We start from the raw sequence: 10051 nt of genomic DNA on the forward strand, positions 1-10051 counted from the left end.
GGTTGAAACACATCCCACCTCCTCTTCCAGTCCTAGAGGCCGCCTCCTCCGAAAGCCGGCCTTGATTGCTCCTCCTGCAGGACGCGGTTCCCTCCTTTGAGACCCTGCAGACCCTCGTGTGCTCACACTTGGACTCAGCCGGCAGCTCTTTAAAGGGTCAGGCAGATGGAGATTCGAAGCCAGCCCAGCCCCTGCGACTGCGCTGCGGACGTCCGAGGCCGTCCTTTGAGAAACGCCCGAGAGGTCAGGGATTCTTACCCTGACCTCTGCATACCCTGAGAAAGAACGAACGTGGCAGCTTGCGTCTGCTCGTCTATGTCTTTCATGTTTGCCAACCTAAGGGTCGGGAAGACCCTAAGGGTCGAGGAGACCAGGCTGCACAGACCATCACGTCCATGCCCTCCCAGGCCCCAGTCCAGTGGGAAGAAAACGAGGGCCTTCAGCCTGGCGGTGCATTCACTTGTTAGGAAGAAGACATCCCCCAGCCCCACCCAGCACACACACACATGTCAGGGACCAGCCACTAGGAACCGCTCCCTGAGCGAATGAAGGCATCCCCGTAACCACGTGCCTGGCACATCACAAGCACTCAAAACGTGGCTGCCACCTTTCGAAATTACATGCCCAAAACTTTATGAGACCCTCACAACACGCTTGTGAGACAGACAAAAGCGTCTGAATGCTTGCCCACTTGACCAATACAGAAAATGGTGTTCGTGTTCAAGCGACTTACTCACGTCTGCCGGTAATTGGTACTGTGCCGTTTGACCTCCTTAGGACATAATTAATGATGGTAATTAGCAGTGCTACGATGTGCCAGGCATTGAGCTTAGCGCCTTAAAAGTCATAGCTAAATATGTTTCACAACAAACCGTCAGAGGCAAATGTGACCCGCCTTCTACGGAGGAGGCAACAGAAGCTCAGACATGTTCAAGAAGCTTGGCCTGAGTCTCCCAGCTGGGAAGGAACAGAGCAGTGATGTAGCCCTGACAACGTGCTTATTTGCAACTCCTGTGGGTCCCATCATAACTCTGTCTCTCTCTTTCTATGTGGTGTCCGCAACATTAATATAGAGAGACACCGAGGAGCCTTAGTTCTGCTTGTGGGTGGGTCTGTCTTTCACCAGGCTGGCAAAAGGAGTGCAAACATCATTTTGGAGGTGATAAAATCTCTCAAAGAGGTTGGATGTCCTTTCCCCCTTTCATGGAAGCACGGATCTGCAGAGAGTGTTTTTATGCAAGTAGCCTTGGTCCCAGCGGTGGAAGTGTGTGCAGGATTCCGTTCCCCAGCTGTACTGAAAACAGAGTCCGAGTCTCTCAGATGGACAGCCTGGCACGGCCCCCAGAGGGTCACAAGACGCCAGGGACAATCTGCCAGTGGCAATTTTAGAAAGCAGGTGGTGCTAGGACATTCTCTTCAGTTCCTCCGTACCATGTTTTCAAGTTAGAAGTGCCTCAAAAAGCATTTACACCCAGCTCCTTGAGGGGGTGAGGCAGAAGGTCACTTGAGCCCGGGAGTTTGATGCTGCAGTTAGCTGTGATGGCGCCACTGTACTCCACTTGGGCGACACAGCGAGAACTCCTCTCTGAAAAACATAATAATAAATAAAAATAATAAATAGTAATAAAAGACCCCTTAGAAGAAATCAACGGGCTCTTTTATGCAAGGAAGATGCTCTTAGGATAAATAGCTAATGCATGTGGGGCTTAATACCTAGGTGATGGGTTGACACGAGCAGCAAACCACCATGGCGTGCATTTACCTATGTAACTAACCTGCACATCCTGCACGTGTATCCTGGAACTTAAAATAAATTTTTTTTAAAAAGAAGGCGCAATTGAACTTTAACTCAAATACTTAAAACTCAGTCACATATGTAAATTTGCATTTGGGCACCTCAGGATTTTTTTTTTTTTTTTTTTTCGGTAGACTTTATCATTTAGAAAAGTTTTGGTTTGGCTGGGAGTGGTGGCTCACACCTGTAATCGCAGCACTTTGGGAGGCTGAGGTGGGCAGATCACTTGAGGTCAGGAGTTTGTGACCAGCATGGACAACATGGTGAAATCCCGTCTCTACTAAAAATACAAAAAATTAGCTGGGGTTGGTGGCTCACGCCTGTAAGCCCAGCTACTCAGGAGGCTGAGGCAGGAGAATCACTTGAACCCAAGAGGCGGAGGTTGCAATGAGCCAAGATTGCACCACTGCACTCCAGCCTGAGTGACAGAGCGAGACTGTGTTTCAAAAAAAAAAGAAAAAAAAAGTTTTACTTCACAGCAAAATTAGGCAGAAAGTACAGAGAGTTCCCCTATACCACCCCTGCCACTGCATTTATACACAGCCTCCCCCACTATCAACATCCTGAAGTGGAATGGTACATTTGTTACAATCAATGAACTTACACTGATACATTGTTACCATCCAACAGCCATAGTTTACATTAGAGCTCAGGCTTTATGTATGTTCTGGGGTTTTGACAAATGCATAATGGCATGTGCCCATCCCTGGAGTATCATGCAGAATATTTTTACTGCCCTACAGATCCTGTGTGCTCTGCCTCTTCTTCCCTCCCTCCCTCCCTGCTAACCCCTGGCAGTTACTGGTCTTTTTTCTTTTTCTTTTCCCGAAAGTCATATAATTGGAATCATACACTGTGTAGCCTTTTCAAACAGGCTTTTTCCACTTAGTAATATGCATTTAAGGTTCCTTCAGTCCTCTCTTTTTAGTGCTGAATAATCTCCGTCGTTTCGGTGTCCCACGGTTTATTTATCCATTCATCCACTGCAGGACCCCTCAGTTGCCCCTACATTTTAGCAAATACACATAAACCTTCTATAACTATTCCTGTGCAGGTTCATGGAGGATTGCAAAGCTTGTCACAGGCATCTGATGAATCCTCAGCCCTCTTTTAGAACCTGGCTGTGGAAATGGGGAGTCTCCCTAGGCATGAAGAGCGTGGCTGTGAATCTCCAAACTGTGTTCCCCTGTACGGTCTACTTCAAACATCACAGTTCTCCGAAACTACATCTAGTAGCTTCAATTGTACTTTCAATCTACATTCAAAGTAATGGCAAAAACCGCAATTACTTTTGCACCAACCAACTTAACAAAATGTAAGATTGTTTAATTAGCTAATAACTGAAAAGATATTCGAAGAAATTTTTCAAATTAGGGGTTGCCAGATGAAATACAGGTTTCCCAGTTAAACCTGAACTTCAGATAAAGTGATTTTTTTTTTTCATTTTTAGTGTAAGCGTGTTCCACGCAATCTGTGGGTATCGTTATTTTCATTTGCTCAAGCTGGAACCTGAAAGGACCCCCAGTCTGTTGCCAACTTCTTCCAGAAACTCACACAGCCTCCTCCTCCCCTTTCTGATTCTTCTGGGCTTGCTCAGCCCAGCCCCTCCCTGCCTGCACCGTCCTGTGGCAGGGACTGCACCGCGGTAGAGGTTTGACCCTGCTGCCTGAGTGGTTCAAATCCCAGGTCTGCAGCTCTCCAGCTGCGTGAGGCTGGGGGAGTCACTGAACGTCTCCGTGCCTTGCTTTTCATTTACAGGGTGGAGATAGAAGCACTGTTGGCATCCGCCTCTCCACACTGGTGATGGTGAACTGCCGGATCCATGCAGCCCAGAGAACAGCAGGTGGAGCGCAGGGAGAGCTCTCTATGTGCAATGGCCTAAAATAAAGTTTCAGCCTGTCATCACCCGTGCGCCTGACACAGCTTGGGAGCCAGGGAGCACTTGACGATGAGTCCCCATTTCTTATGCAGTGTCTGCCTTTATAAAATAAGTGCTGGTAAATGTTTGAAACAAATTCTGGGGTTGAACCACAAATGGGAGACAAGGCCTGTGAGTTCCAGTTCTGGAGGCAGTGAAGCCGGGGAGGGGGTGCCTATCTCTGAAGTCCCATTTGTTCAGTGTGTAATTAAGAACATGGAGTCTGTGTCAAGCAGAGCCATGCACAGGGCGGACCAGGCCCCTGCCTGTCTTCCCTGTATGGGCGTGGTGAGGCGAACAACAGACAGAAGACCAAATGAGACCACACCAGGCAGGGGGGCCTGTGCCACCGAGAAAATGAGTGAGGAGAAGCGGGGAGGTCGTGGGGGCAAGGTGAGCGGGTGGCTGGGGGAGGCCTCGGAGGAGGGGGCAAGGGGGCAAAGAACTGAGATGAGGGACCAGGCCCAGGGCACAGCAGGCACAAAGGCGCTGTGGTGGGTCCAGGCTGGGCTGGCCATGCAGGCCCCGTGTCGGGGTGCACACAGGCAGAGGTGGGTCCAGGCTGGGCCGGCCACGCGGGCCCCGTGTCGGGGTGCACACAGGCAGAGGTGGGTCCAGGCTGGGCCGGCCACGCGGGCCGCGTGTCGGGGTGCACACAGGCAGAGGTGGGGGCCGGGGCCAGGGAGCCTTCTCGGCTTTCACGGGCTCCTGAAGGCGGACAGCACCCAGTGACAGTGGTGGTTGGACTCCCCTGGGGCAGCGCTCTGCATTCTTGGCTTTATTCAGTGAGACCTACTGGGGTCCCACTCAGTTATGCCACTGTGAGCCCCAGCCCTAGTCCCAGTGGTTACTGGAGGCACTGGCTGAAGCTGCCCCAGGCTATGGCTTTTGAGCCTGGCTTATTCCCTGGGGCTCAGAACACCCATCCTACAGGCTGCGCGTTTGGTGAAAATTAAATCGTGTTCCTCCCCTCTTTCTCACCCTGTCCCTGTCCAAACACTGAAGTCCTGTCTGACCTCCCCAGGGGCAGCCTGCTTTCCATAGACCTTTACAGTGAGTCCATGTACCCCACAAGGTTAATCACAGGGGTTCAAGTGAGTGATATAAAAAACTCAAATCTCACACACATTAAGTTGTGTGTGGTCAGAAGTCATGGCTTCATGGATATACCATTGACTGTGTTTATATAGTTACAAGGTTTCCGTATAGATTGTGTTTATTTATATAGAAGTTTTTCTTTTTACTTTTTAAATCTACTCTAATTTCCAAGTCCCTAACTCTCTCTCTCTTACTCTCTCTCTTTTTTTTTTTTTTTTTTTTTTTTTGAGATGGAGATTTGCTCTTGTTGCCTAGGCTGGAGTGCAATGGTGCGATCTCAGCTCACTGCAACCTCCGCCTCCCGGGTTCAAGCAATTCTCCTGCCTCAGCCTCACGAGTAGCTGGGACTACAGGCATGCACCACCATGCCCGGCTAATTTTGTATTTTTAGTGGAGACAGGGTTTCTCCATGTTGGTCAGTCTGGTCTCGAACTCCCGACCTCAGGTGATCCGCCCGCCTCGGCCTCCCACAGTGCTGGGATTACAGGCGTGAGCCACTGTGCCTGGGCCCAAGTCCCTAATTCTTAATCTCAAAGAAGCAGCAAAGGAGTGGGTTAAGAGATCCCGATCTCATCACTAGGCAGCAGCAACACTTAGTTTATTATTTAAGATCTCAGTTTCCTCACCTGCAAAATGATGGTATTAATAGTACCTACCCTAAAAGAGGAGTAAATGAGAGGTCGTGGCCAGAATGCTTAGCACAGTGCATGGCACATGGTTTGTATACATCACCTTCCCCCTTATCTACTAAGGAGAGAAATCTTGGAAACGGTCGTACACTCAGTCAATAAGCACTTCTTGCACATACATCTTGTACTGAGGTACTGGGCAGTGCATTGGGGCTCCAGAGAACAGAGGACAGTGGTTACCCACCTGGAAAGACAGGATATGAGGCTGCCGAGCAGATGCCTGGGCCCAGGGAAGACTGATCTTCCTGTCCCCTGGGTGTGTTGGGGACATATGACCAGCTCTGGCCTATGAGCTGTGAATAGAGGTGATACATGTCACTCCCAGGCTGGAAGACTTAATTTCCAGGGCCAGATCACCTCTCTCCCCTGCCAGGATGACAGGAACCGATATGATGAGAGGTGGTCTTTGAAAACTCAGGCTCCTGAATGACTTTGATGAGCAGAGCCCCCTGCTAAGCTGGGGTTGGCTCAGGATGAAGTCACTGAGACTAACTTTCTTTAAAAAGAAACATATATGTATCTTTAATATTATGATTGCTTGAGGCTAAGAGTTCAGGCTACCGTGAGCCATGAGCCATGAGCCATTACACTCCAGCCTGGGTGACACAGTGAGGCTCTGTCTCAAAAAAACACAAAAACAAAAACAAAAAATCCTATAACATCTATAATACTGAATGTCTGGCATCTTTGGTTAATTGTGGCAATACCTGAATTATAAAACAGATAAGTTCCTCAGAGAATGTGCTTTTTTTTTTTTTAAACCACGAATTATTGTGATAAACTCCATAGCTATTGATGGTTTATTGATAGCTATAAACTCCATAGCTATCCAGAAACTTCGAGAAAAGGAGGAGAGTAGACACTGGACTAAGTTAGGCCCTCGCTAAACATTTTGTAAATTCCTTCTATGGAAAGACCTTCCTTTACTGTCACATTTCTTTTCAAGTGTTCAGAGTAAGAAAGGTGTTTTACTCCCATTTTTTATTTTGAAAAATTTCAAATTTACAGAGTTGCAAGAACAATACAATGAATACCCAGGCACCATGGGTTCAACAACTGCTCTCATCTTACTACCTTTGCATGGCCTTCTGCCCTCCTTCTCCCCTTGACCCCACCTTGGTTGAATCTTTTGAATCTTCTCCTTCTCCTTTTTTTTATTTTTTTATTTTGAGACAGAGTCTTGCTCTGTCCCAGGCAGGAATGTAGTGGTGCAATCATGGCTTACTGCAGCCTCCACCTCCCAGGCCCAAGTAATTATCTGCCTCAGCTTCCCACATAACTGGCACTACAGATGCTCACCACCATGCCCGGCTAATTTTTTTTTTTTTTTTTTTTTTTTGTAGAGAGAGGGTCTCACCATTTTGCCTAGGCTGGTCTCGAAACCCTGAGCTCAAGCAATCCTCCCACCTCAGCCTCCCCAAGTGCTGGGATTACAGGCATGAGCCACCACACCCAGCAGGGTAAATTTTTTAAAGGTTGCAGAGATGATGAATATCAGTCCCAAATATTTTGACACATACCTTCTAAAAGCAAGGACACGCTCTTACTTGACCATGTATAATTATCGCACGCAAGAATCTTACCCTTGATACAAGATTATTATCTCATACACACCCCAGATGCAAATTTCCCCAAGTATCCTCAAACCTGTCCTTGATTGCTGTTTAAAATTTTCTTCCACCTAGGATTGAGGATTGTGTTTAGTTGTTGAGTTTCTTTAATCCTTTTAACCGAGAGTGGTTCTCATTACCCACCCGCTTTTGTAGTCCTTTCTGGCCCTGCCATTTGTCGATGGGACCGTGTGGCTTTCACTCACCAGAAAACTCACGCACAGTAAAATGAGCTTGAACTGAGTTTTAGAAAAGACACTTTTTTTTTTTTTTTTTTGTCCCACAAAAGAGAATCTCCAGAAGCCGGATTGCGATGGATTTTTAGGAGGTGGCGCTGACTTTATGTAACCCAAGGGCTCCTCCCAAGCAGCTTCTGGAAGCCTGGGACTCCTCTGCCACCCGATCCCTTTCCCTAAAACCAAGGCACCTCGTGACCCCAGAAAAGAAATGTTTGAAGGATATTGAAATGAATGAATGGGAAATCGTGAGAGAAGAAACAAAACTCCTTTCACTTGTCCCCTCTTTGGGTTCTCTGCTGTGCCTCAAAAGCGGAAGTGGCCTGCTGCCAGTTTCAAAGTCTTCCTCTTGTTCAAGACAACCCTCTAAACACACGCCCAGCACAAATAGCTTTCTGATGAATTCCCTGACGCTCACGCCACACCTCGGGCAGAAGGACAGCTGCAGCAGGAAAACAAGGACGAGGCAATTTGTTCAACAACTCTGGGGGGAAAAACATGCACATTTCTAGCCACCTAAGAGGCATAGGTTTGATTTGCTGAAAACCTCAGCAAGTTTCCCTAGAGAAAATTTCTTGCTCCCCGAGCGGTTTCAAAGACATTTTTGTTTCCCAACAGATCGTGTTCTTGACAGATTGCAAAGCTATGGGAAATAGTTTTAATCGACGTGGCGCAGTTTATCCTGTTTCCTTGCTTTTACAGATTTTTGAAGGCTCCATTCCTGCCGTGCAATGCCCAGGAGTATCCACAAGGTGTCAGCACCTTCATGATAAGTAGGGAGGACCGAGCGGTCTTTTTCTTTTTCCTTTTATCGTTGTAGTTCCCTGGTTGGCCTCAAGATGACGCCAACACCCATGGAGTCCGCCCAGCCGCTCCAGGTGCAGCGGCCACGGGCGGGGAGGAGCGCAGCGCGGTGGGGATGGAAGGCGAATTAAATACCTTTCGTCTTTATCGCCGCTTATTATTCCAGGAACACGCGAGGCCCTCTGGGACCCGATTCCGCATTCGGCTCACTGACTTGTGAGGTCAAGAAGGGGGAAAGTCAGCCAGAAAGTAGCAACCCCCCATCCAAAATACTTTGGCAGGTTAAAGAAAAGCTCGGAAATACGGTTTTTGCAAAGTCCAGGTGTGTGAAAGGCGTTGTTTTAATAACCTGAACAAACATCTTTCCCGGAGTCCCTCTGAGCAGGGAAGAAACCTAATTCCAGGGGCAAAGGGAAGTGTCTCTCTCACCTTTTCAGTCTTGATTATACGAATTTCTTTCCTCTCCCGTTTTCATTTCTCTGGGGCAGGGGAGGATGGTTAATATATTGGGCGACTCGATTCAGGCGGGTTTTTTTGTTTGTTTCCCCAGATGACATTGGTTTAAACCTGGACATCCTTGTAAATACAAACGCAGGCAGCAACTGCCATTTTGGAATTTATTTTTTCATAGTCCTTAGCTATTTTAGGTTTTGCTGTGATAAAGCTGTTTCTCTCTCTCTCTCACACACACACACATACACACACACAAACACACACACACCTCGTAAAAGCAGAGTAAATAATATTCCTCCAGGAAGCCTACAGGCTGAGGAGTGTTTCTTGATCAATAGTTTGCATTTCCAGTAAAGTCGTGACACGAACTCAGTGTGCCTGTCGTACGCTGCAGGAGAAGGGCACTTTTCACTGGAGTCCTTTTTTTTTTTTTTTTTTTTTTTTTTTTTTTTTTTTTTAAGCTAGATGCGGAAATACTAGCGGTATTAAAAAATAATAAAGTCATGGTGGGAGTTTAGGGTTGGGGCAGAAAGCTCAAATCATTTGCCTCTGAGCTGAGAACTGGGCAGCTTTATTTCACTTTGTTTCAAAGAAAGAAGAAAAAGCATCAGGTTAGAAAAAAAGCCCAGAATACTCATAAAAACAATGTTTCTAGAAGTCGAATATTCAAGGTAAAGGAACCTGATTTGTAGCTTCCCTTTGGCTTTGAATTGATCAGGAGACAAAGATAATGCATATACATTTTTGTCTTCTGTTCTTTTATTTGAAATGACTAGCACACCCCGATTGCCTTCTAGTCACCTCCCCGAAGCGAAGAGGCCTGGTGGGTTCTCTTAACATCCTTTTGCTGAGAATCGAATACGCAGCCGATGAACAGCCAGGAAGGGACAAGGAAACCCGAAATACAAATGTTCTGTCTGAAGCCCTCTTCACTGCCCAACCAGACAAGCAAATTCCAAAATTCTGCCCGTATTTAGCCCTTTTAAAGGAGTGTCTCACTCCTTCAGGGGAAGTGGGAAAAGGGGATCTGATTATTGAGGTGTGGAAGAAATAAACAATCAGTCCACAAATAAACAAACTGTCCGGGATTCCTAGAGGGAAGGAGAAATCCTTGAAGGAGATCCAAGTCGCTCCAGGTCTGCCTCCCGAATAATATTATCCCCAAGAGATCTTGAACCGTTTGCAATCAATCGCTCACCCAGTCTCCCCACGGAGCGCGCTCCCCAACTCAGCCTACCCAAACCCAACAAAACAAAAAAAGGCTAAAATATAGAAAATCAACTTGGAGACTCCCAGGGGGACATTGCCAGGAGCAGGAGGCAGGGACAGCGCCCTGGGGTCGGTGTTAGCGGCCGGCGCCGGCCCGGGCCGGGGAAAGCGTCCACGCTTGGTGCCCGCGGCGCGCGGCGCTCATTGCGCACGTCTTCGAGCGAAGCCCCCGCGGAAAG

This window comes from Theropithecus gelada, chromosome 20, assembly GCF_003255815.1.
Source record: "Theropithecus gelada isolate Dixy chromosome 20, Tgel_1.0, whole genome shotgun sequence".
Lineage (NCBI taxonomy): Eukaryota > Metazoa > Chordata > Mammalia > Primates > Cercopithecidae > Theropithecus > Theropithecus gelada.